Source organism: Schistocerca serialis, chromosome 9, assembly GCF_023864345.2.
Source record: "Schistocerca serialis cubense isolate TAMUIC-IGC-003099 chromosome 9, iqSchSeri2.2, whole genome shotgun sequence".
Lineage (NCBI taxonomy): Eukaryota > Metazoa > Arthropoda > Insecta > Orthoptera > Acrididae > Schistocerca > Schistocerca serialis.
This window is the reverse complement of record NC_064646.1, coordinates 103,367,515-103,394,952: the sequence shown is the minus strand read 5'-3', so window position 1 is coordinate 103,394,952 and position 27,438 is coordinate 103,367,515. Positions and strand designations below refer to the sequence as shown.

Sequence of the window (27,438 nt, the reverse complement as noted above, 5' to 3'; positions counted from 1 at the left end):
CTCCAGCGACCTACCAAGGCCTTACTGCTTCCATGCCGCGACGCCTTGCCGCTGTTATCTCTGCCAAATGTGGACTTACCGGCTATAATGTAGGTGGTCATAATGTTCTGGCTGATCAGTGTATATCTCCAGGCACTATAGTCTATCTCCAGGCACTATAGTTTAGTTTGAACAAAAGTGACACAAGTGTAAGATTTTTAAACATTTTATGTTATGTACTTATTTGCTTTTTAGTATTTATTTTTTTTATTTAGCGTGATTTGATTAGGGCAATCAGTCTCTCTTTTACATCGGACCGGGGTTACACACACACACACACACACACACACACACACACACACACACACACACAGTACATTTTTTACATCATAGTTACGTGGAAAAAAGCGATTTTAATATGGCAACTAGTATTTAAATCATTTGAGTGTTTCAGGTGGCAATGTGAGTAAACTGTACTGACTGTCAACTAATAGAGTTAATACTGGCAGTACTTGTACTGCTGCTGCCGCTAATAGTAATAATAGTAATACATAATGCTAATAATGATAATGATGGTATTAATGATAGTGGAAAATGTGAAAAGAAATTATAGGTGTACAAAATAGATGTTTCTTGATATAGCGAGTGCTGGAGAAAGGAAATTTTAGGAGACTGCACCAGGTAAGAATATTGGGCACTGAGGAAGATCTGGTTGGAAAGAAGGATGTACAAGGACAAAGAGTGCGTACGGGGTTAATGTTAGTCATTACTGTTAATGTAGTAGATATGTCACTAAGCGAAGCTGGAAGTCTTGTTCAGTTCTGTAGTATAATGCTGGAGGTTATTGCAGAGTCAGACTCCTGCTACTGAGAGACACTTCCAGAAAGTGGCTGAATGATGGACAGGGACAGATAGGATTTTGCTCTGGTGGGAACGGGTGTTTCTGCTATGTTGTTCAGACAAAAGCGTTAGGATCGAGGAGAGATATGAGGGACAGTATACGTTGATAAGACAGTAGAGGAGACAACTGGAGATCATGAGCGTATTTGCAGTAGGACAAAATTGATGACGTATCATTCACGTACAACGAAAAGTGTGTGGGATACGTAATGTTGGGGACGCCTGATATTACCTGTCTCCATTCTGACTTCATGTTGCAAATGACTTGCACAAGTGATGGAGAACTATAGGTGCTTTGCAGACAATTACCTACGGGATGGTAAGGGGTTAAAGGCCTCCCAGTTAGGAGCAGCTTCGCAGTTGTGCATGTGCAGCTCATTAAATAGAATCTGCCTCCCAACCACGAGATGAAACCCGATTTTTAACCGACTTACTTACGTACTTACTTTCTCCCTCCAGTGATAAGCAGCATATCTGGCAACAAGTTTCCTGCGGCGAATTCGATCAGCTGTCAGGTTTTCAGCTTCCTCCCACTATGTCCACGCATTAAAGTTCTTCTGCAAAACTTCGTTCCCAGCTGTTACGATCTCCTCCTCTGCTTCAGCAGCCGTTGGTTTTCACAACAGTGCGGATTTCGAGATTCTTCCGTCATTCATGCACAGAACGCGCCCCTCCAACTCCAGTCTTCTTTCAGTAACGGTTCTGTGTATGCTACGTAGATCACTTCTTCTCATCGCTTCATCATTTGAAACGTCCGCCCACGGTAGCTGAGTGGTCAGCGCGACAGAATGTCAATCCTAACGACCCGAGTTCGACTCCCGGCTGGGTCCCCTCAACTCAGGGACTGCGTGTTGTGTTGTCCTAATCATCATCATTTCATCCCCATCGACGCGCAAGTCGCCGAAGTGGCGTCAAATCGAAAGTCCTGCACCCGGCGAACGTTCTACCTGACGGGAAGCCCTAGCCACACGACATTTACATTTATCATTTGAAACGCTGTCGTGAAAAATGATCTTCAAAATTCGCCTCAAGCGTAGTTGCCTGAAAAATATGGAGACTGTTTGCTAGTTTTACTATCTTCTTCCAGCTCTCACGAGCGTATATAACATCAGTAGGATGACAGAGGAATACAGCCAAAGCTGTGTGGACACACAGAGTTCAATGGCTAGATGCGTCGCATTCTTCGGAAGACATCAGAACCACTCCTAATTCTGTTGCTGCTTGTGTCTGCATCTACACCTCCATTATTACAGATAACACCGTCGAGATATGGAAATCGGTCACCAGCTTGTAGTACCGGCAGTTCCATTAAAATTTGAGTAGATACATGCCACTTTCGACGCGCATTGTTTTCCTCTTATCACCATTTATTTTGAGCCCTGCACAAGTGGTGGCTATTTTACACAGCATGACTCTTATCAATGTTAAAAAAAATCCCAGAAGCATGGGGCCGCAAATGCCGAGAAATAACCAAGAAGTTATACAACCGCTCGCTCACCGATCGATCTGTACCTACAGATTGGAAAATTGCGCAGGTCGCACCAGTGTTTAAGAAGGGTAGTAGGAGTAATCCATCGAACTACAGACCTATATCATTGACGTCGGTTTGCAGTAGGGTTTTGGAGCATATAGTGTATTCAAACATTATGAATCACCTCGAAGGGAACGATCTATTGATACGTAATCAGCATGGTTTCAGAAAACATCGTTCTTGTGCAACGCAGCTAGCTCTTTATTCGCACGAAATAATGGCCGCTATCGACAGGGGATCTCAAGTTGATTCCGTATTTCTAGATTTCCGGAAAGCTTTTGACATCGTTCCTCACAAGCGGCTTCTAATCAAGCTGCGGGCCTATGGGGTATCGTCTCAGTTGTGCGACTGAATTCGTGATTTCCTGTCAGGAAGGTCGCAGTTCGTAGTAATAGACGGCATATCATCGAGTAAAACTGAAGTGATATCAGGTGTTCCGCGGGGAAGCGTCCTGGGACCTCTGCTGTTCCTGATCTATATAAATGACCTGAGTGAAAATCTGAGCAGTTCTCTTAGGTTGTTCGCAGATGATGCTGTAATTTACCGTCTAGTAAGGTCATCCGAAGACCAGTATCAGTTGCAAAGCGATTTAGAAAAGATTGCTGTGCGGTGTGGCAGGTGGCAGTTGACGCTAAATAACGAAAAGTGTGAGTTGATCCACATGAGTTCCAAAAGAAATCCGTTGGAATTCGATTACTCGATAAATAGTACAATTCTCAAGGCTGTCAATTCAACTAAGTACTTGGGTGTTAAAATTACGAACAACTTCAGTTGGAAAGACCACATAGATAATATTTTGGGGAAGGCGAGCCAAAGGTTGCGTTTCATTGACAGGACACTTAGAAGATGCAACAAGTCCACTAAAGAGACAGCTTACGCTACACTCGTTCGTCCTCTGTCAGAATATTGCTGCGCGGTGTGGGATCCTTATCAGGTGGAATTGACGGAGGATATCGAAAGGGTGCAAAAAAGGGCAGTTCGTTTTGTATTATCACGTAATAGGGGAGAGAGTGTGGCAGATATGAAACGCGAGTTGGGATGGAAGTCATTAAAGCAAAGACGTTCTTCGTCGCGGCGAGATCTATTTATACGAAATTTCAGTCACCATCTTTCTCACGAATGCGAAAATATTTTGTTGAGCCCAACCTACATAGGTAGGAATGATCATCAATAAGAGAAATCAGAGCTCGAACAGAAAGGTTTAGGTGTTCGTTTTTCCCGCGTGCTGTTCGGGAGTGGAATGGTAGAGAGATAGTATGATTGTGGTTCGATCAACCCTCTGCCAAGCACTTAAATGTGAATTGCAGAGTAATCATGTAGATGTAGATGTAGAAGTGGATGACAGATGTTGAACAATTGACGTCACCAGATGACATGTCTCCACACATGTGCAGCGGTTGGGCCTTGCCGATTTTGCCCCCTCCAGTAGTCGGCAGTGCTACATAGCGCTCTGGCAGGCTACGCTTTATTTTTCAACACCTTTTGTTAATGTTACCTGTTGTAGACATCGAAGTTACAAAATTATTGTCCTCGCTGTAACAAAGCAAAAACTGTTGTTATTTTGTGTTTCTTTCCTATGACCCTTCTTTTTTTTTATAGGCGTTGTTTAGTAAAAAAAAGTAGGTCATTTACTGGTAACGATGCAGTTAGAAAGCTTATACTTATTGACTTGTGACACAATACAGTAGGTTTTTGTTGTACTGTACTCTGCAGTTATTCAACAGAGACTGTGAGACCGGTAAATGAAATACTCATTCGTACCGCATTGTAAACATATGATTGTCTAACGCAATATAAAACAAAATGTGCTGGTGAAAGCTGGCGCCAGCACACCATGGAGCAAAGAGGCTGTGAGACGATAGATAGAGGCCAACAACAGACTCACAGGAAACGTGCCACCAACGCCCTTCGGCTGCCAGTATGAGCGGAGGGCGAGTCTGTTCGAGTCTGGCGCAGTCTGTCAAACCGAGCTAGTTACAGTGACGTTAGTCGTGGCCCAGCGAGAATCGCAGTAGCAGTTAGCTCTGCCGCCAACTCACGCGGCACATAACAACCATAATTGTGAACATAGCGGACTTTGTACTTCATCAGCAGTGAGGCTAACGTGGACTATACAGAAGAGCTTGTACAACAACGAATACCTTGACTTAAGTAAACTTTCCATTCTTACGAATAAAGAACCCAGTTAATCAACGCGTGCAGTTTGGTTATAGAAAGAGGATACCTGCCACCAAACAACATCCTTTCCTTGCTTCCCATGGTACAGCTCTACAGAGACAACGAGACGACATAAAACAAAATACTGTCTGCCGCGAGACTCGAACTCTGATCTCCCACAAGCTGAAGTGGCGGACGTAGCCAGAGCAGTACCGACTTGGATTGGGATCATCAGCTGCGACAGATTGAAATGCTCCACCGCTGCCCGTGTGGCGAGGTGGGTCACCTGGTGACCTCACATGTTCAGCATTTGTCATCCACCTTCTTGGGTACTTGCCGACGTTTACGACCCATGTGTCTTAAATCACTTGTTTCAGCGACGTCTACGTCGTTTCGCGGGTTTTTAAACGTTAATAAGAATCACCCTGCATATTTCGTAGTCTTTAGTTATAAACTTTTTGGCCTTCCTGCTAGAAGAACGATGTCCATGTGAGTAGACTGCTCATACCAACTTATGCTTATATTGGACTTGTCCGTAGTTTTCCTCATTATAAAATCTATACCTAATATGAAAAGGAATGTTGGCAGAAATTTTCTGCCGCCTGTCAGAACACTAAATAAAGGGGATCTGACGTCAGACTCTCTGGCTAGCGCATGCTAACGAAAGGTCAGTAGTGTAGGAGACACAGTTCTCTTACATGGTGCCTCCGTAGGAGAACATCTTTTTTCCCCCTGGGTAAAGTAGTTGGGTGTGTACTCAGCGTGAACCTGTCGGGTGTCGCCGCGTCGCGTTCCCAGTAGCAGCAGAAGTAGATAAGATCAGAGCAGAAGACAGCCGCCGCCTCCTCCCTGACCTTGGTCCAGGCGCGGCGGGTCGCTAGGGTCAATTAGGCGCGCAGTGGCAGCCGCTGCGACACTGGCGAGGGACGGACGGCCGGCTGGCTGGTAATAACCAGCGCCTCGCCACGTGGGCGCGAGAGCCGCCGTGAGAGGTGTTGGCCCCTGGCACCATCCGTGCCCCTAGCATCCACGTGTACCGGGGTACAGGCCACACTGGTACACCTCTAGTACGGCAGTGGGCTACAGTCAGACCCCAGCCGTCCTTAGTTTGTTTCCGCCTAGGAACTTGGATTTATTGAGCACTACGCTACACCTTAGTCTGTGAACACCTTGCCAAATCGCGTTATGTGGGCAATGAATATGAATCTCTCTCTAAGTTGGACCCTCTTGTTTATTGGAATAATTGTTTTAATACCAGCTAACTGCTAGCCACGGTTGTGCTCACTTATCAGTAGTTCTTATCAATGAAATTCGTCAGCAGCTATCTAATTGAGATTTTACTTCCAGTTTCGGCTTTCGATTATGCTATTTCAGGCCCCATATGCATACCTCAAAAATTAAACGATATTCTCATACAGTGCCCTGTATTCCTGGACGACTTGAATTCAAAACTGTATCCATAATGCTTCATTTGAAGACTTCATTACAACTGGTAGTTACAGTCAAGTCCTCGAATGAAGAACATGCGAGATGGTTTTGAATGTATGCTGTCAATTCAACTAAGTACCTGGGTGTTAAATTTACGAACAATTTCAGTTGGAAAGACCACATAGATAATATTGTGGGGAAGGCGAGCCAAAGCTTGCGTTTCATTGGCAGGACACTTAGAAGATGCAACAAGTCCACTAAAGAGACAGCTTACACTACACTCGTTCGTCCTCTGTTAGAATATTGCTGCGCGGTGTGGGATCCTTACCAGGTGGGATCGACGGGGGACATCGAAAGGGTGCAAAAAAGGGCAGCTCGTTTTGTATTATCACGTAATAGGGGAGAGAGTATGGCAGATATGATACGCGAGTTGGGATGGAAGTCATTAAAGCAAAGACTTTTTTGTCACGGCGAGATCTATTTACGAAATTTCAGTCACCAACTTTCTCTTCCGAATGCGAAAATATTTTGTTGAGCCCAACCTATATAAGTAGGAATGATCATCAGAATAAAATAAGAGAAACCAGAGCTCGAACAGAAAGGTTTAGGTGTTCGTTTTTCCCGCGCACTGTTCGGGAGTGGAATGGTAGAGAGATAGTATGATTGTGGTTCGATGAACCCTCTACCAAGCACTTAAATGTGAATTGTAGAGTAATCATGTAGATGTATGTCACCGTATGACAATACCATTTTATTTTTGAGATACACATATGGGGCCTGAAGATGGCGTAGTGGAATGCCGAGGATAGTTGTAAAAATAAAATAACATCTCCATTACATGGCTGTCGGCGAATTTCATTGATAATTACTTGACCAGCCATGTCCTATGTCCAAGATGAATCAACAAACTATCAGTAGTTTCGCTCCGGTGAGAACTGGCGAGTAGGTAAGCTGCTGTACGTGCAGTAGCGTCAGTCTGCTGCCCTGCCCTGCGGGCTAAGCCTCGCTCGAGACGTGCAGTCTGCTCTTCCACCTCTCAAGCTGTCCCGACGCACCGACTCTTCAACATGCGTAGCGTCGCTGCCCAGCGATGCATACAGAGGGGCGTGGGCGGGAGCGCATATCTATGCGTCACGGTACTGAGGCAGCTGTGCGTTAATCTAGTCCATCTTTGTAGTTGTGTAGTGAGTGCAGCGGGCTGCTAACCAAAGGGGCCTGGCTTCGATTCCTGGCTAAACTAGAGATTCCGCTTGGGGTCTGGGTGTCGTGTAGCCCTTACGTTCGTGTCGTCATAATTGATATTACACTACTCAGCTGTACGGGCACGTCCTAAAAGCCAGTGTAAAAAAATGCGTTATACTATGCATGTAGAAAAGCATTTTCACAAATACGATAAAGATCGAAAGTCAAAGAGTAAATATTTTCTCTAATTCCTTAATATTCTTCAAATCAAAAAGCTTCGTGTACTGCAAACATTGTAAAGTAGCCTCTGATCTTGCCCACGGTTGAAGCTATCTCCATGCCAAATTGAAGTCGGTTCAGCAGGTTAGTCGTGAAAACGTAACAGGCATAGTTACTTCCGCATTTATAATACTAGTGTCTATAAAACTTTAATTACGGTATCTTTTATTCTGCGATCAAACTTTGATGAAAGAAAGCCTATACGTTGCCTCGACCTATACTCAGTTTACCTGAGAAAACCCGAATAAAATTCGGCCAGTAGTTTTGGAGAAGCGTATTCAAATAAACAGAGAGAAACGACAGTTTTACAAAATTATTATTGGTACAGACAGATAAGAGAGAGAAGAAAGACAGAAAAGAAAGACAGGAAGAAGAAAGACAAACGTACAAAAAACGTTTTTGTCTATATTAAAGAAATTATACCCTCTGAAATTATGAAGTTTTCCGGAGTAAAACATGGCTTAGTGAAAAATTTTCTTCAGGTTGTATATATATTGAAACGAGACGACTGGTGTAAGAGTCGAAGGATCTCGAAGCAACACGGGGTTGCGGCCTATCCTTCATACTGTTAAATATGTATACTGACAAATTCGTAAAAGGAAACGAATGAGAAATTTTGGGAAAGACTTAAAGTCGAAAGAGAAGAAATAAAAACGTTGAGAGTTGCTGATAACAGACGAGAAACGAACTCCCTTAACAATTCGGTATAACATAACGAACCACTTTTGAAATTGTGAAGAGTAAGATAGAATGGGGTAATGCATATCAGTTAGCCCTTTAACTGCGAGAAATAGCATTAGAGAAATCTTTTGATTTAGTCTGTACAAAATCTGTATTAACCTCTCCCAGGAAACAACGTATGTCTGTATACCATTAGTTAACAATATCTGTGTGAACGCTACAGCTTTTGTTGGACTTCGTCAAGACAGTTAGACATTCAGAATTGAAAGAGGGGTCAGGCAAACACAATGCGCATCACCAAACTTAATCTGTCCGCCACGATAGCTGAGCGGTCAGCGTGACGGATTGCCGTCCTACGCCCCGGGTTCGATTCCCGGCTGGGTAGGGGATTTTCTCCGCTCAGGGACTGGGTGTTGTGCTGTCTTCATCATCATTTCATCCCCATCCGGCGCGCAGGTCGCCCAATGTGGCGATGAATGTAATAAGACCTGCACCAAGGCGGCCGGACCTGCTCCGCTAGGGGCCTCCCGGTCAATGACGCCAAACGCCCATTTTCATTTACCAAACGTATTCTAAAGCCCCGTACACACATGTAGTGACAACGAGTTGTAAGACGACAGTTTTCTCGTGTCCGCGACAGTCGCGACACAAAATTCGAAGCCTTGTGTTCCTTAGCACAACGGGGAACATGCGACAATGTTGCACGACTCATTGTAGTACGTTTTGCCGAGACAGTTTATACCTGGCTTTGGGATGTCACATTTCCAGACAACAAAAAAGAGGCTAAACGAAGGATGCTGCGCAGCATTTCACCAACGAAATGTCGCACACGATGTCCAAAAAATTACGCAATTTAAAATCACAGTTCAGAAGAGAACACAAGAACCTGTGCGAGTAAAAATAAGTTCTTCTCCAAAGAATTCAAATTGGTTTCGTTACCACTCATTACAGTTTTTACTACAAGGCAGAGTACCCAGGGAAAGTCGGCAACAAAGAATAATTCAGAATGCCGCTGCTACTCAAAAGGAGATGAAGATTTTATCATGAGGTAAACCGTAAACTGCATCAAGGACTCAAAAGAGGCAGTCCGTGGTACAGATGAATTTACTGTACGGAAGACATCTTGCAAATAAATTAAGAACCCACAACGAAAGTTCTTTACTCCAGCGAAAAATTGATTGTTTACCTAAAATTAGAAACGGGATATTATGGAAGGCTGGCGAATTGATATGTGCACAGTACCACACCACTTCAGGTAATAATTTCTCCAATCCCGTCCTCTCCAACAACATTCTACAGCGCAAATAGCAGTCGCTCATTCCATATTGATTCTTCCGGTCTTTATAAATCGGATTTGCAATTTGCCATTATTTCACTGAAATTTACCACCTTCCTCATGGCATCCACGTCGCTAGCGATAAATAATTAGCTTTAGAATGTATCCATGAATTCAGTACATGATATCTGCATAGATAGGTCTGTATTTATCATAGACAGTATACTTCAGTGGTAGTTAAACTGGTCCCAACCGTCTAATAGTTGGCGTTCCAGCTTTCATGGTAGGCAACAGACGGTAGGGATTTTAAAAACATTTTCGTTAGGTTTTCATAAAATTTTGAGTAAAGTCTTTGGTAAGTAATAATAATAATAATTATTATTATTATGTGGTTCAGCTTGCTGTAACTCTGTTTTATAAATTTTATAAAGTGGAGGTACTTACTTGCTTTATACGAGAGCTGATCCGTAAGTAATTCAGCACCTTGCTTTCTGTCGACCGATTTCGTTTGAAAAAATGCGGGATGTGGAATGTTCCCACTTCGGCCCCTATGCTTTCATGAAGTGCCTATAGGTGGCGGCGCTATCCCTAGCCTCCAAAATGGCGCCTGTAATGGAAGTGCGTTCCAGGCAGAGATCTGACATTGAGTTTATTTTGGCGGAAAACCAGAACATCGCAGATATTCATAGACGCTAGCAGCTTGTCTACGGAGACCTGGCAGTCAACAAAAGCACGCTGAGTCGGTGGATGAGGCGTCTGTCATTACTGGAACAAGGTGGCGCGAAACTTGTCAAATTTCCCACGTGCCGACTGGCGGCACAAAGCTATAATTTCTTCAGTGTAGGAACGTGCGGACACTCTCATTAGAGGTGATCAGCCGATGAAAATCACACAACTCGCATCTTAACTGGATGTCTCTGTTGGCAGTCGTGACACAATCGTCCACCAGTTCAGGTACTGAAAGGTGTGTGCCCAGTTGTTACCTCACTGCCTGACAGGAGAACGTAAAGAGCAACGAAGGATCATCTGTGCAGAGTTGCTTGCGCGTTACGAGGCTGATAGTGACAATATATTGTTGCACATCGCCACTGGCTATTAAACATGGGTTCATCATTTCGAACCAATCCATGGAGTGGCGTCACACCACTTCTCCTCCGAAGAAAAAGTTCAAAGCCGCAACCTTAGGTGGCAAAGTCATGGCGACCGTCTTCTGAGACTTTAAAGATGTAATTCTGTCTGATGTCCTCCCCCATGCTGCAACGATCAACTCGGAATTGTATTGTACTATCCTCAGGAAACTGAAGAAATGACTTCAGAGTGTTCATCGCCACAACAATGCAAACTAATTTCTCCAGAGCATCTCGCAAAACTTCGCTGAACTGTTCTTTCTCATCCACTATACGACTCGGATCTCGCATCTTCTGACTTCCATCAGTTTGGCCCAACGAAGGATGCACAGCAGACGGCAGTACGTGGATGATTGGGAGGTTAGTGATGCAGCAGAACGTTGACTGCGACGTCGACCTGTAGGGTGGTAGTATGCGGCTGTACAGGCCCTTCCAGTAAGGTGCCGTAAGGCCGTCACACTGAATGGAGATTATGTTGAAAAACAGTCTTTGAGGCAAAAAGAGTGGGGAATAATATGGTGTATTGTGGCATCCTGAGTAAAATCAACCTGCTTTCAGGAAAAAAGTCTTGTATAACTGATCATAGAATGAAGGCTTTCACGACCGGATGACACAGCTACTGGTAAACCTTTCGGAATGTTAGGTCGTGGTCCAAGAAACTCTTCCGTTCCTGGCGTTTCGTCGAGGACTGCGCTGGACATCTACAGAGCCGCTCCTCCACTGTCTTTCTTGGATGTTTTCGTTATGAGACGATCCGATGGAAGCTTGGAACATAAAGTTTTTCGGAAAGTAACATATATCGACAGATATTTGCATAAAAACTCCAATCACCATCCACAACAAAAGTATATGTGTCGCTCTCGGATGTCCGATCAGTCAGTCGGCAAGACTCAGCGGAGGAGCGCCTCTGATGATGTCCAGCGCAGTCCTGGACGAAACGTCTGGAACGGAAGAGCTTCTTGGACCACAGCGTAACATCTTGTATTACTTATTCAACGCTCGTCATATGTCACCATTACTACGGTCCGCCCCAGTAGCTGAGTGGTCAGCGTGACGGATTGCCGTCCTCTGGGCCCGGGTTCGATTCCCGGCTGGGTCGGAGATTTTCTCCGCTCAGGGACTGGGTGTTGTGTTGTGTTCATCATCATTTCATCCCCATCCGGCGTGCAGGTCGCCCAATGTGGCGCCGAATGTAATAAGACCTGCGATATGGCGGCCGGACCTGCCCCGCGAGGGGCCTCCCGGCCAATGACGCCAAACGCTCATCATCATCATCATCATCACCATTACTACGGAAGCGATGGGCGAGTAGAAAAATGTCACTACCATCAGAGATGCAAAAGTGGTCGGTAAGTGAAAAAAGATTAAGTACCCTTGGTATAGATAGATTTACAGTTGTTAATATGACCGCTTGCATGACAGTTCAAAATTACTCGCACATATGAAACGCGCAGTGTGATCCTCTCACTTTTTTTTCTGACAGCAAGAAGAATAAACTGCTCCTCCTGTTTGTTGTTATCGTACGCCATTTAAGCATAGCTGAATATATGACTTAATGACTGAATGAATGATCGTGTGGCATTGATGGTAGGCAGGCCCCATTCGGCGAAGTTCGGCCGCCGAGTTGCAAGTCTTATTCAGTCGACGCCACATTGGGCGCGTGGGTGGTGGTGGTGGTGGTGGTGGTGGTGGTGGTGGTGATGGTGATGCTGATAACACAACACCCAGTCGACGAGCAGAGAAAATCTCCAACCCGGCCGGGAATCGAAGCCGGACCCGCTGCATAGTAGGCAGACACGTTACCACTCCGCTGTTATTTATTTATCTGTTTTTTCTTTCTGATCTCATTTTGTTCCTTAATGTTCGTAGCATTTGTCGGGAGCGGACGTCCCCTGACACCTGTTAAAGTTCATCGTTGATCCGTTCACTCTTTTTTTTTTTTTTTTTATTACAGAGTGCAGCTAACCCTCTGATCAAACACGCTGACCTACCGTGCCGGCTGTAATCTGGCGGACACTTGATAAATTATTAAGAGGAAACAAACAGTTCTTTCGGGGGATTAGGAATAAGACTTGATCTACTTAACGTAGGGTCCTCCGTTTGCTTTTAGCGGGTCAGTAATCCGCCGGGACAGTGGCGTGAAGTATTTCCCAGCGCGCGGAGCGAAGGTCCTCTGGACCATTTGTCACGATTGTAAAACAAAAGCCGACCGGCAAGTGCGGTCGTCCTCGCCACTGACGCTGCCCTGGCCTCGCCCGGCTGCCGGCTGTCTAGCTTCCCTGCACCGCCCCGCTCGCTGTAAACACGTCCTCACCACGGCCGCATACCTTGACCCACCGCTGGCGGCGGCGCTCCGTTAATGCGCCAGCGTAGTGTCTCAAGCGGAGGAAGCGGACGTAGAAACGTGCTTCTGAGGCCCGCAGCAGAGGTGGCGTGGACTTCGTGAAGCACGCTTCCCAATGAGGCACCACTGTCCGAGCCGAATGGTTGGTTGGAAGATTTGGTGAAGGGGACCAAACAGCGGGTCATCGGATCCATCGGAAAATGGAAGGATGGGGAAGTAAGTCGGCCGTGCTCTTTTCAAAGGAACCATCCCAGCATTTGCGTGAAGCCATTTAGGAAATCACGGGAAACCTAAATCAGGATGGCCGGACGCGGCTATGAACCGTCGCCCACCCGAATGTGAGTCCAGTGTGCTAGCCACGGTCATCTCGCTCGATCGCATAGTTTTTCCTTTATATGCGCCTGCCTACTAGGGATGGGAAAAAACGACTGGTTAAAACCGACACCGGTATTTTAGTTCTGAATAACCGCTATTTCTTTCGGCATCTGTTTGCTCTTGGCTATGTTTTGTTGTAGGCTTCAGTCCAAAGACTGATCTGATGCAGCTCTCCACGCTAATCTGTCCTGTGCAAACCTCTTCATCTCCGAATAACTACTGCAACCCACATCCATCTGAATCTGCTTTCTGTGTTCATCTCTTGGTCTACCTCTACAATGTTTATCCTCCACGCTGCCCTCCAATGCTAATTGGTGATTCCTTGATGTCTCAGAATGAGTCCTGCCAACTGATCCCTTCGTCTTGTCAGGTTGTGCCACAAATTCCTCTTCTCCCCAGTTCTATTCAGTACCTCCTCATTAGTTACCTGATCTATCCATATGATATTCAACATTCTTCTGTAGCACCAGCATTATTGAAAGTGGTGGCGTTGCTGTCAGGGTTCCTCCAAGCCATAATCCGTAGGTAGCGGTCATCCACTGCAGCAGTAGCCCTTGGGCGGCCTGAGCGAGGCATGTCATACACAGTTCCTGTCTCTCTGTATCTCCTCCATGTCCTAACAACATCGCTTTGGTTCACTCCGAGACGCCTGGACACTAATTCCCTTGTTGAGAGCCCTCCCTGGCACAAAGTAAAAAAGCGGACGCGATCGAACCGCGGTATTGACCGTCTAGCTAGGCAAAGTTGAACTACTGACAACGCGAGCCGTATACCTCCTTCCTGGTGGAATGACTGGAACTGATCGACTGTTGGACCCCCCCCCCCCCCCCCCCCGTTTAATAGGCCCTGCTCATGCATGGTTGTTTACATCTTTGGGCGGGTTTAGTGACATCTGTGAACAGTCAAAGAGATCTGTGTCTGTGATACAATATCCATAGTCAATGTCTGTTTTCAGGAGTTCTGGGAACCGGGGTGATGCAAAACTTTTTCGATGTGTGTATGTGCCGCGGCGATAAAATATGAAACAGTGTTGTGAAAATATGTTGAAGTGTGCAATGAAAGCCAATCAGTGCGTCCACAACGTATACTCTGTATAAAGAATAGCAGATGACAATGTTTACTTTGGATATCAAATTCTGTGGCGTAATAAACGCATAAAGCGCCGCCAGTGAGAAAATTGACTATCTTTCTTTTGCCTCGCTGTACAAGAAGGAAGTTGTTGTGTAATAGCACCTCTGACGCTTATCGCTTGTAAAATGAAAATGTATGTGTTGTGTTACTTTATGCTTAATTTCAGAATATAATTCAACAGTTAAAATATTAATCTACTTTGTTCCTCTCTGAAAAGTTGCTCTCCTTGAATTATTAAGTAAATACGTAAAGAGTTTTCTAACGGCCGTAAGCCATTGAGATGATAGCTGAATCGCGTCCATAACCCGCTAACAGCTTTATATTTATGTAATAATTTGCGGACTTCACCATTCTTCTTGAATAATAGTACAGGAATAAAAATCAGTAGAATATTTAGTCTTTTAATGGCACCGCAAAACACGAGTGCTCAGATTTTTTTATCGTAATAAATTATTCTGAGTTGATCGATTTCGCTTCGCAAAATCTGATAACAGTGAATGTTTTATTGCAGAATTAACTCGAAGGCAAATGGTGAACTGGTAACCAGAGTCGAGTTTTTTTTCATTCTGAGTGCTCCAATAATAACAATTACTTCATTACAATAATTTTTCGTTACGTGAGTGTTTGTATTGGCAATCCCTCCCGATAGTGTACGTTGTATGTCGGGCAAACCTAAACGATTTTATACTATTGACCTCATATACACGAAGCTTTAGCAGATATATTGGTTCGCAAGATAAATTTTAACAATATTTCAAAAGCTTTTGCTCACGTAATGATGTGTCGGCAACTGGGCCGACACCTTGTAGTTCGAGATGGCTGAAAATGCACGCTAGACTAACGCAGACGGGCGTGAAGTGCTGGAACAGGCTACGTAATTAATGCTATGAAGAAAAGTACGTAGCTGGATTAATACTTATCTTTAATCAATCATTGTGGTACATCGCTCTTGACTATACACAGGAGACTTTAATTACAATCACTGTAAGGCTAATGGCGCCTTGCTAGTTCGTAGCCATTAACTTAGCTGAAGGCTATTCTGTCTCTCGGCTAATGAGAGAGAAAGGCTTCGTACATCTAGTCGCTAGCTAGGTCGTCCGTACAACTGGGGCGAGTGCTTGTTCGTATCACGAGACCTGCCTTGTGGTGGCGCTAGGTCTGTGATCACACAGTGGCGACACGCGGGTCCGACATGTACTAAATGGACCGCGGCCGATTTAAACTACCACCTAGCAAGTGTGGTGTCTGGCGGTGACACCACACGTAATGTCAAATCATTAACAGCGACAAAGACAAGGTAATTTTCTGTTTTGTCGTTGTTCGTTTCATTGTTTTCACTCGCCGAGCAGCTGCAGCGCGCGTGTATGTAAATTACTGCAGGCAATTCCGGTTGCATAACAACCGACCAGGTAAGATCAGTACAACCATTTATTCTTAAACGTTAAACATAAAATAAATTCGAATAAAAATACACACTAAGAGAGGAAAGGTCACTACAAAAAAATGGTTCAAATGGCTCTGAGCACTATGGGACTTAACATCTGTGGTCATCAGTCCCCTAGAACTTAGAACTACTTAAACCTAACTAACCTAAGGACATCACACACATCCATGCCCGAGGCAGGATTCGAACCTGCGACCGTAGCAGTTGCGCGGCTCCGGACTGAGCGCCTAGAACCGCGAGACCACCGAAAGGTCACTACATTAAGGATCATTCCATGGTCTCGTTGCGGCGGGTGTTCGGTTTTCATTTGACTCAGTGGTAACTGGAGGAATTGTACCGACAAATGGCGTTGGAAACTCAGTAGGAGAATTCCGTAATTGAACCTGCGGCAAACACTGTGCTTCCTCTGCAGCGCGTGAGCCTGCTTCCGCGTGCTGGGGATTCAGGGCTGCACGGATGCCACGATAAATTGATCACTGACGTCATTCGCGCCGCGTTCGGCGGCTGATTTAGACGATAGCGTGTCGCGCGCGCCTACCACGAGAAGTGGTGTTACAGCGGGGAAGTCGCTCGTCTGATAGGAGCCTCGGCAGGCGCGCGCACGGCGCGACAACCAAGCGAGGTGAGGGAGTCGTTTAACGCACAGGACTGTTTTTTGTTTCTTTATTTCGGCTTTAGGTTACAACGACCATACAGCCAAGAAGGGTTATAAAGTGCCAAAGAACCATAATCGCAAAAAGGCAGAATAGCACAAAATTACGAAGTTAGCATACAAACAAACTCTTAAAGTGAAATAAAAGCGCTCTTAGACAAACACCAGACAGCCGACGGCAGCATTGATAAGGCCAATAGAGCAGAATTACAAAAAGCACTTTACAGCAACATTATAACAAACATCCATATGCTTTTATAGTAGAAGACAAAACATCAAAGGGCAAACACGGTGCATCATACAGTAAGTACAACAACAGCTGAAGAACAAAATTGCAAATAACATCGTATAACGAACTACATATACATCTACATCCATACTCCGCAGGAAGGGTACTTTGAGTACCTCTCTCGGTTCTCCCTTCTATTACAGTCTCGTATTGTTCTGTCATCTATTTCGCGCGGTTCCAGACTGTAGTGCCTAGAACCGCTCGGCCACAGCCGGCCGGCGAGGAGGAGGAGATAATTGTTCCGTCGACAACGAGGTCATTAGAGATGGAGCACAAGCTCGGATTAGGGAAGGAAATGGGCCGTGTTCTTTCACAGGAACCATGCCTGCATTTGGCTGAAGCGATTTAGGGAAATCACGGAAAACGTAAATCAGAAAGGCCGGACGCGGGTTCGAACCGTCGTCCTCCCGAATGCGAGTGCAGTGTGCTAACCACTGCGCCACGTCGCTCGGTCAGTAATTGCAGTGAAGTCACACAAAATTCAGCGTGTCGACCATACAAAGCGTCACGACCATCGGGTAGCAACAGATTGATTTTGCCGCCAGGTATCCAGCGGTGTAGGCAGGATAATGGTCGTTATTCAAAATTTTTTGCACGCTGGGTTCCGAAAACGTTGACCGACCAAAATAAAGAGGGCAAGGGAAACAATAACTGCATCCAGTCCGATGCAGCGCTTCGGTGTTAAGTGGCGGGGGTCGTAGAGGGGGGGGGGGGGGGGGGGCTGGCGAAAATTGTATCTAGAGATGTGAGTTGCGCTAGTGGTTGAAATAAGAGAACCATGATTTTTACCGCACAGCTTTACAAGGAGTGAACAAAAGTGTCGAAACACCGGAAGCACAACACATCACCAGGCCTGATACGTTATAGGAAAACCGTTGACATTAAAAAATTCTTCCAGTCGTCTCGTTATGAAGTAGAAAAAGTCGCGCATGGTTCTCAATGGAAACCAAACAGTGTTTGTTCCCCAGTGGTGATTCTGCACAGCTCGCATCGTCCAGAACTGGTTGTATGAGCAGGAGGATGAACTGGCGCGTCTCTCCAGGCGAACAGTCACCAGATCTGGCTAATACTGAGCCTTCATGGTCTACTCTGGAGAGAAGGCTGCATGATCGATATCCACGTCGATCATCGTTCCCTGAACTTGCCACTATTTGGCAGAGCACGGAGCGGTAAAACACCACGTCCTGTACTAGTCCACCGCGGCGCTCGGGTCACAGCACGAACTAATAATACCTGAAGATGGCGTATAAGAGCCCGAAACCGGTCGTGTTCTAAATAAAAGAACCTTACAACTGTAGCGATATTTTTAACCTATGGTTACATTACGTAGCCAGGGGTCACACGTTACAAATATCAGGCTGTGTATAACGGCGCCACCCCACAGAAAGTTGAGTAAGTTGGATGCGCACATTTAACGTAAACTCTCCGGAGGTGCATTCTAAGATTAAACAGCAAGAAATAGTACTTGTTGTTGAGCGAGTCAAATTCCTATCTATATGCTCTTTTATTGAAGGTATCTCGTGAAGCCTAATGTAAAGCTATGTTATGCAAAAAAAACACTAATATCATTAAACTATGGGAAATATCCACCGCTTTTTCAGCCGCTCACAGTAGAAGTGTAAAAAGCATACCTGTCTATTAAAATAATTTTAGAAAGATACAATAAAATTACATATGAAGATAGTAACTGTTCTCGAAAGAACAGATACCACTGATGACTGTGCAGATTCTCCAGGATAAATGATAATTAATTGAAACCCTCAGCTGCCGACTGTGGTTGTTGACATACCCTGATGGAGACAGCTGAAAATGTGTGCCCCGACCGGGGCTCGAACCCGGGATCTCCTGCTGAGCTGAGGGTTTCAATTAATAATAATTTATTCTAGAGAAGATGCACAGTCATCAATGGTGTCTGTTCTTTTGAGAACAGTTATTATCTTCATATACAGTTAAATGGCTACCCGGCCATTGACCTTTGTCTGTGCGAGTGCGCACAGGTTGCCCGAACTCTTACGGGAATCGTCAACTTAACTGGGCGCGAGTAACGAGTGGATGGGTAAAGTATCTATTAGGGACACTACGTATGTACAGTAGATTGTGGACAGTTGGGAATGTGGGTCTCACGGGAAGCGGTGCAAGGGATAAGTCCCTGCAGTCGCGCTATTCATCTGTGTCTTCGGTGGCTCAGATGGATAGCCGGCACGGTAGCTCAGCGTGTTCGGTCAGAGGGTTAGCTACCCTCTGTAATAAAAAAAAACTGAGTGAACGGATCAACGAACTACCTGAACGGATGTCATGAGACGTCCGCGCCGAACATATACAACGAACAAAGTAGAGCAAAATGAGATCAACAAAGAGTTTAAAAAAAAAAAAAAAGATGGATAGAGCGTGTGCCATGTAAGCAGGCGATCCCGGGTTCGAGTCCCGGTCGGGACACACATTTTCACCTGTCACCATCAAGGTATGTCAACAACACCTGTCGGCAGCTGAGGGTTTCAATTAATTATCATTTATAATAAAATTACAAATTAAAATTGTAATTCCCACTTTCATGTCTGAAAAGCGTGTTTAATCTACGTTAATATAGATAAGCTTTAGTGCCATTAATAACTTGTTATGTATGTGACGTGAAATAACGCCTGGAAAAGTGGCAGTTATAATTTTAATTTTTAATTTTACTATGCGTTTTTAAAATTAATTTAATAATCAGGTGTAAATTTTAGACTTGTATGTGAATGCGCGGAATTATAGTGGTCCATGGATTGAAAGCACCCTCTGCTACCAGAATGCAACAGGCAGCATGGGTGTGTACCAAATTAGAGAACGCACAGTCAGGTCGTACAGGAAGCGGTGCAGAAAACCATTGAACATCATTTATAAAATAAGTACCTCCTCCAAAATTTTATCAACCAACAAGAAGTTAATTACTACTTGTGCTTAAAAACTGACAAATGATTACTTTCAGAAAACATGATTCTCTTCTGTTTGAACGGAAAAATACTAAAGATCAGCTTAAAGAAAAAATTGTTTAACTCCAAATACCGGACGTTAAATAATTCAGATACGCTTCACAATTTTAAAGGGATTACAAAAGATCAAACACATTAAATTATATTGACCAACTCGACTTCAGATCACCACATAAGGCCGCTGGCGCCACAGTAGGCCCCAGGTGTAGACCTCGGGCCCCAGCTGACAGCAAGGCAAGAGAGGCTAAATTAACTGCAGCTATATGTGCAGCAAATATATTCGTAAACAGTAAAAGGGTAAAACAAAACTAAAAGTTTTGGCTCAGCTCTGAAATATATCACCTGGAATAGGTATACACACAGAAGAAACCAAGACTAAAAGGTTATTTATATTATAAATGTACAGTAAGTATTTGAGTATCATACAAAATATTTATAATACAAAATATTTTTATTCCATTAAAGAGTAAAGAGGGAAATATTCTACTAACGTCAAGAACCAAGTCACTGCTATTGATTAAATTGGATCCCCTTTCTTATGTTCAATACAGTGGAAAGATGAGATCTAAACCTAAAATTGAGAACAGAACGCAAGGCCTTAAAAAAATCAAGATCATAAGAAAACAACAGTTTAAACTTTTACTTAAAGTTGTGAATCCAAAATTTAAAAAAAAAAACTCTATAAACAGATACACCATACGGGAGGGAGCTGAGCACATGCCAGCTGTCCCTCCAAATAATCATGAATTAAATGTATAATGCGGGAACACTGCACAACTGAAGTTGAAAACCAAGCGGAAGGCAAGCGCCAAGCTGCTTCGAACCGCAGACGATTTAGACGACTTTGTGGCGAACATTACATATGAAGTTCACCCAAAACAGAAAGAAGCGGGACCGGAAACTAAAAAAGGCTTTGACTCGGTTGCCCGGCAAAATCCTACAACGAAGGCTTTCCAAGCGACTAGGGCAGCGCGGGGCATGATTCGTAGGTCTCGCCGAATCGCGCTGACTTCTGCACGAGGAACTCCAAAAACGCGTGAAGTAGCGCAGCCAGCGCAGCAGTACCCCGCCTAGCGCCTCACGCCAATAACCTCACCGCCACGTACGGTAAACACCGGCTCAAGAAGCACGCAGCGGAAAATCCTTGCATCGGTTAAGGGGCTCCGGAAAGGCTCAAAATCATGAAAAGTTCAATTTTTACTTTTTTGCGTTTTCTGAATCTGCAGACTATTACCTTTTAATAGATATATAATTTATTCAATTCCGAAGACTACAACTATTTTTAAATTTTTTTTGAAATGTGTTCTACATGGGCGTGACCCACTGTGGCGCTGTTAAACTGCTGTCAAATGGTGTTATTATTAACGTCCGTGTTCATCAGGTACATTTTAGTGATGTGAGATAAAGTATGTGTTGTGGCTAACCTGTGATGGTTCAATATATATCGCTGGTGTGATTGTCGATTGTTTCATGTTTATTTACTCTGTCGTTATCTCGAAAATATTCGTAATTAATTCTGTTTCTTGAGTCTCTGTGTTGTTGAAGTATAATAATGAGTAAAAGTAAAGTTATTAGAAATCCTGTGAAGGCTTTTAAGAAAAGGAGAAATGTTGGAAAGCCAAAGGTATGTGTTATTACTGTAAACAATAAAGACGATAACCAAGTGAGTGAACCCAACCTCTCAAGTACACCTGCCCATAGCAGTCAAAGTGGGATAGAAAATACTTCACAGAAGAAGCTTGGTTCAATGAGTGAAAACTATGAATGTTTTATGGGCGAATCGGATGTGAATGAAATATTTGATATGTCGCTTCTCAAAGGAATTTTTTCAAACTGTGTAAGATGTATTCATTGTAGTGAAGTTGGTCTGGAACTCTCCATAATAAAGCACGTAGGACTTGCTAGTGAAATACAACTGAAATGTGATAAGTGTTCATACATGACCACCTTTTGGAACAGTGTTGCAGTAACTGCAACTGAAGAAAATGGTAGCAAAATCTACGAACACAACAACGAGCGATGCTTGCTTTAGACAAGGAACGCCTTCGGGCTGCAGACAGGGCTGTAAAGAGTCTAGAAATACAAGCAAGAGTAAACAGGAGGAGGAACAAGAGGAAGCTGGAGGAGGAGTTTGCAGAGGATGAAGATAATCCATCCTATGGACCTGGAATGCACTAAAAAGTTAATCCAATCTTTGTCGCTCGATTCCCAAAACTTTTATTTTCTCATATTAATTACATGTTTTCTAAGGATCTTCCAAACATATTTGTTTCAAACTTTCAGTAAATGTTACACAGTACCTTCTGCATAGTTTAACACAGCCTTTTTCCAAAAAACTATATATTTTTGAATATATAAATAAAAAAATTGCAAAAAAATGTTGTGAATTTTCATTACAATTGAAAAAAAAATCATTTTTAATAACTGAACTAAAATTTTGTAAAATCCCTGTGTTAAGTTGTAGCCCATATTCCAATAAATAATCTGTAAAAAGTTCAACTTCCTACCTCAAATACTTTGTGAGGAAAGATGTAATTTATAAGCGTTATTTTAACATTGCAAGTATAGGGCGTTCCGGAGCCCCTTAAATAATTCCCAACTGCTCCGCAGGAAACCGTACGCTCCGCCGGACACAACTACCGACCTCTGCTAGCTTCGACCACCTCCTTCTCACTCGCTCCACTCCTGCCTTCCTACCAAAGAGAGAAAACAGAAGACTCTTAAACCGGCAAAGAAATTGCTCAACTCGACCCAGCAGCACGCTTCAGCACACTTTATTGATACTAGCGCTTTTTGTATTACATTGCTTTACATTTGGCTTCATGGGGTACCTTCAACAAAAGCGCACATCGAAAGGACTTCGACTCACTCAGCTATAAATGGTATGTCTTGCTGTTTAATCTTAGAACGCACCTAACCAGGGAGTTTACCTTAATCTTTAACTCTTAACGTGAGGTCCGACACATCCCCATCTCATTTAGTTTAGCTAGTATACCGACAAAGTTGGCAACACTGCCTGCCGCCTAGCAATCCGCTCTCACATCTGTTTATTACCGGTCACCAGTTTTCCATTCTTGTGCTGCTCATTGTGGTTAGCGTTTTACAGTTATTTAGTGGTTGGGAAGTTCCTAGACCCCCACATCAACCCTTTCGTTACAAGATAGCGCCGAACAAGTAGGTGTAGAGTCGCATACTAATGCTTAAAATGGCAAGGGAGGATTTTGTTTGGGTAATTGGAATCGGCTTGGTGCTAGACTAGCTAAAGAAGAGGGCAATACTGAATTGCTTACGCAGAGAAATTTGTCAGAGGGCAGCAAACGTGAGTGGATCAACATATGCTGTTAATGCCAAACCAGCACAAGAAGTAATTCCAGCTACAAAAAGGAGGTGCATCATCTGGCCTGTAAGTAAGGGTGTATAAACTCAATTTACTGGTCGTCAGTGTGTAAAACATATGTGCATGAAACATTTCCTGACAGCCTGTGATCAGTGTTTAAATGATAATTGCAATGAGTCATCAGAAGAAGACTGTTCAATCAATGAATATTCAGTTTATATTATGAAAACATAACTGTAGGTATTATCTTTTATCTAATGTAATAAAATGTATTATTTCTTCAAATAAGCATTAACTGATTCAATTTCACAGTTTATATGGTTGCCTCTACATTAATTTGTACTAAATAACCCAGTTATTAATATTGTATGTAGCAACATTAACATATCATGGGGACCCGCTGGACCCCACGTTGCCACTTGTATAAAGTAACGCCTCTTTAAGAAAGGGAGGTTAACTGTACACTATCAGCTTACTCGAGTATACTGAAAAAAAAGTCGCGGTTGTGAAGTTTTGTTGAAAAATAACGCGTTTCGCCGTGGTTAGACATCTTCAGATTATGTAAAACTGTGAAATGGAGTTCATTGCGCCGGCATCTAAAGTTCTGTCAACCACACACATATATATAAAACAACTGTTACAGCAATATGAGCAGTAAACGAAAATAACCTTGCAATGGTAACTCTTTTATTTTCAATATAACACACAAAAACCATTGTGTGTATCAATCAGCATAACGACGGAGTGGACTGAATGGTACAACTTAGTCCAGTTAATGTGTGACGAGGGCGGTGTACACAGCCCGAGACTTGTAACGTGTGGCCACAGTCTACTTAATAAAAGTTACATGTTGTGTAGCAGAATCTGTGAATTTATCTTATTGTTTGGTGGTGTAACACATTGTAGTTCCACAGTTCTGAAGACGCTCGCGTTGGTCGAATGAATCACGTAAATTAAAGAAAAAGTTACATCCGACTTGTGGGCGGCTGTAAAATTTTAGCTGCATCTACATCTACATACATTCTCCACAATCCACCATACGGTGCGTGCCGGAGGGTAACTCGTACCACAACTAGCATCTACTCTCCCTGTTCCACTCCCAAACAGAACGAGGGAAAAATGACTGCCTCTATGCCTCTGTACGAGCCCTAATCTCTCTTATCTTTGTGGTCTTTCCACGAAATGTAAGTTAGCGGCAGAGACTTGTACTGCAGTCAGTCTCAAATGCTGCTTCTCTAAATTTCCGCAGCAGCGATTCACGAAAAGAACGCCTCCTTTCCTCTAGAGACTCCCACCCGAGTTCCTGAAGCACTTCCGTAACACTCGCGTGATGATCAAACCTACCAGTAACAAATCTAGCAGCCCGACTCTGAATTGCTTCTATTTCCTCCCTCAATCCGACCTGATAGGGATCCCAATCGCTCGAGCAGTACTCAAGAATAGGTCGTATTAGTGTTTTACAAGCGATCTCTTTACAGATGAACCACGACTATCCACCTTTTCCGCAACTGCCATTACATGCTTGTCCCACTTCATATCACTCTGAAATGTTACGCCCAAATATTTAATCGACGTGACTGTGTCAAGCGCTACACTACTAATGGCGTTTTCAAACATTACGGCATTCTTTTTTTTCTATTCATCTGCATAAATTTACATTTATCTATATTTAGAGTTAGCTGCCATTCTTTACACCAATCACAAATCCTGTCCAAGTCATCTTGTATCCTCCTACAGTCACTCAACGACGACACCTTCCCGTACACCACAGCATCATTAGCAAACAGCTGCACATTGCTATCCACCCTATCCAAAAGATCATTTATGTAAATAGAAAACAACAGCGGACCTACCACACTTACCTGGGGCGCTCCAGATGATACCCTCACCTCCGATGAACACTCACCATCGAGGACAACGTACTGGGTTCTATTACTTAAGAAGTCTTCGAGCCACTCACATACTTGGGAACCAATCCCGTATGCTCGTACCTTAGTTAGGAGTCTGCAGTGGGGCACCGAGTCAAACGCTTTCCGGAAGTCAAGGAATAGGGCATCCGTGTGATACCCTTCATCCATGGTTCGCAAGATATCATGTGAAAAAAGGGTGAGTTGCGTTTCGCAAATGGCTCTGAGCACTACGGGACTTAACATCTATGGTCATCAGTCCCCTAGAACTTAGAACTACTTAAACCTAACTAACCTAAGGACATCACACAACACCCAGCCATCACGAGGCAGAGAAAATCCCTGACCCCGCCGGGAATCGAACCCGGGAACCCGGGCGTGGGAAGCGAGAACGCTACCGCACGACCACGAGGTGCGGGCTGCGTTTCGCAGGAGCGATGCTTTCTAAAGCCGTGCTGATGCATGGCCAGCAACTTCTCTGTCTCAAGGAAATTCATTATATTCAAACTGAGAAAATGTTCGAGAATCCTGCAACAAACCGATGTTAAGGCTATTGGTCTGTAATTTTGAGGATCCGTCCTTCTACCCTTCATATATACAGGCGTCACCTGCGCTTTTTTCCAGTCGCTCGGGACTTTACGTTGGGCAAGAGATTCGCGATAAATGCAAGCTAAGTAAGGAGTCAGTGCAGTAGAGTACTCTCCGTAAAACCGAATTGGAATCCCATCAGGACCTGGCGATTTATTTATTTTCAGCCCATTCAGCTGCTTCACAACCCGAGGGATGTCTATCACTATGTCCTCCATACGGGAATCTCTACGAGACTCAAACGGCGGTACGTTTATACGATCCTCCTGCGTGAAAGATTTCTCAAATACTAAATTTAAAATTTCAGCTTTCGTTTTGCTGTCTTTCGTTGCCAGGCCAGACTGTTAAGTGAGTGACTGGATGGAAGCCTTCGCTGCTTCAAATTGTTAACAAAAGTGCTGTTGCACTGCGTGGCTCCTTGCAGTGAGTTCGCCGCCTACAGTGGTCGCTGCGCTCACGTCTTCTGAGTTGAGTCGCGCCGAGCGCCTGCCGTGCCTCCAGCTGACCGGCCGCACTTGATCCCAGTCCGCGTCCCGCGCTCCCATTTGGCTCCATTTAGCGAGGGCGCGCCTGATTGACGTCAGTGGGTACGCGGTGGTCAGTGGCAGTCAGAGACTGCGGCGCGTGCAGGCGACAGGCGCAGCGGGTGTCCAGCTAGCGAGCGCGCCTTCCAGCCATGTCTTCCGGGACCCCCCTGTGTGGCCTGCTTTACTCCAGGCCCGTGGTGGCCGGGCGCAACCGGAAGCTGGCGGCGCGCGCCGACCTCGTCTGGGTGAGTGCCCGCCCCGGTAACAGTGTTACCCTCTCCCTGCTGGGGACTCCAACTTGCCAAGCGCGTCACTCACTGCCGGCGTACGGTGGGGGGACACTTTTCCTGTTTACCTGCTGCGCGTGTGCACAGTACACGGGAAGAAAAGATGTCGCTACACCTATATACGTTGTGCGGCTACAAAATAACGAGATTGATGCTGTCACAGAGTGAGTTCGCGTGCGCCAAAGATGAATCGACTAGTAGCTGTGAAGCGTGAAGCCTTCTGATTCGAAGGCGGCGTCTCCGGCGTTCGTAGAAAAATCGCTGTGGCCGTGGCCTTCGTTTATGTAACAGTTGTTGCTATGTTTCGGAGAAAAATGATAAGTGTAATAGTAGAGCAATGAATTGTCGTGAAGTTTCACATGAAACTTGAAAAAAAAAATTGCTACTGAAACCTATCTTTTACGAAGTGAATCGCGAAGACTTCATCACATACTCGAGTTATTGAGTGGTTCAAGCGTTTCCAAGATGGCCAACAAGATGTAGAAGATGGCCCGCGCCCATGACGCCCTTCAACATCAAAAACGGATGAAAATATCGAAAAAGTACGAACTTCAGCATGCTGGAGTAGTCTTGGATCAGCAACTTCTGTTAATCAGCAGCAGGCCGGGGTGGCCGAGCAGTTCTAGGCGCTACAGTCTGGAGCCGCCCGACCGCTACGGTCGCAGGTTCGAATCCTGCCTCGGGCATGGATGTGTGTGATGTCCTTAGGTTAGTTAGGTTTAAGTAGTTCTAAGTTCTAGGGGACTGATGACTTCAGATGTCCCACAGTGCTCAGAGCCATTTGAATCATTTTTTTGTTAATCAGCAGAACGAAAAAACAGGCCAAAGTTACAATTTTCTTTTTAATTCTTCATTCACTCGATGTCTAGTTTCTGGCTGAGACCCATTTTCAAATCGTTACACTGCATACAGGTAACTGTGTTACCTGTAGACGTTGTAACTGTTTATTGCACATTTTTGACATCTTCGGAAATGCCACTTTCGACTATGTTGCGATGATCTGAAAATGGGTTTCGGTCCTAAACTAATCGTATAGTGAACAAAGAGT

The 27,438-nt window shown here is 44.4% G+C and overlaps 1 protein-coding gene across 2 annotated transcripts in view; it reads left to right on the top strand.

The window, feature by feature from the left end:
• LOC126418503 (TBC1 domain family member 4) overlaps nt 1-27,438 on the top strand; it is an 885,912-nt gene that overhangs the window by 430,760 nt on the left and 427,714 nt on the right. Inside the window, exon 1 of one of the 2 annotated variants that reach the window (XM_050085295.1) lies at nt 26,256-26,348. The exons of the other annotated variant lie outside the window; for it this stretch is intronic. The gene's annotated coding sequence lies outside the window, so the exon portion shown is untranslated. Of the gene's footprint in view, nt 1-26,255; nt 26,349-27,438 lie in introns of those variants that run through there. 2 annotated transcript variants of the gene reach the window in all.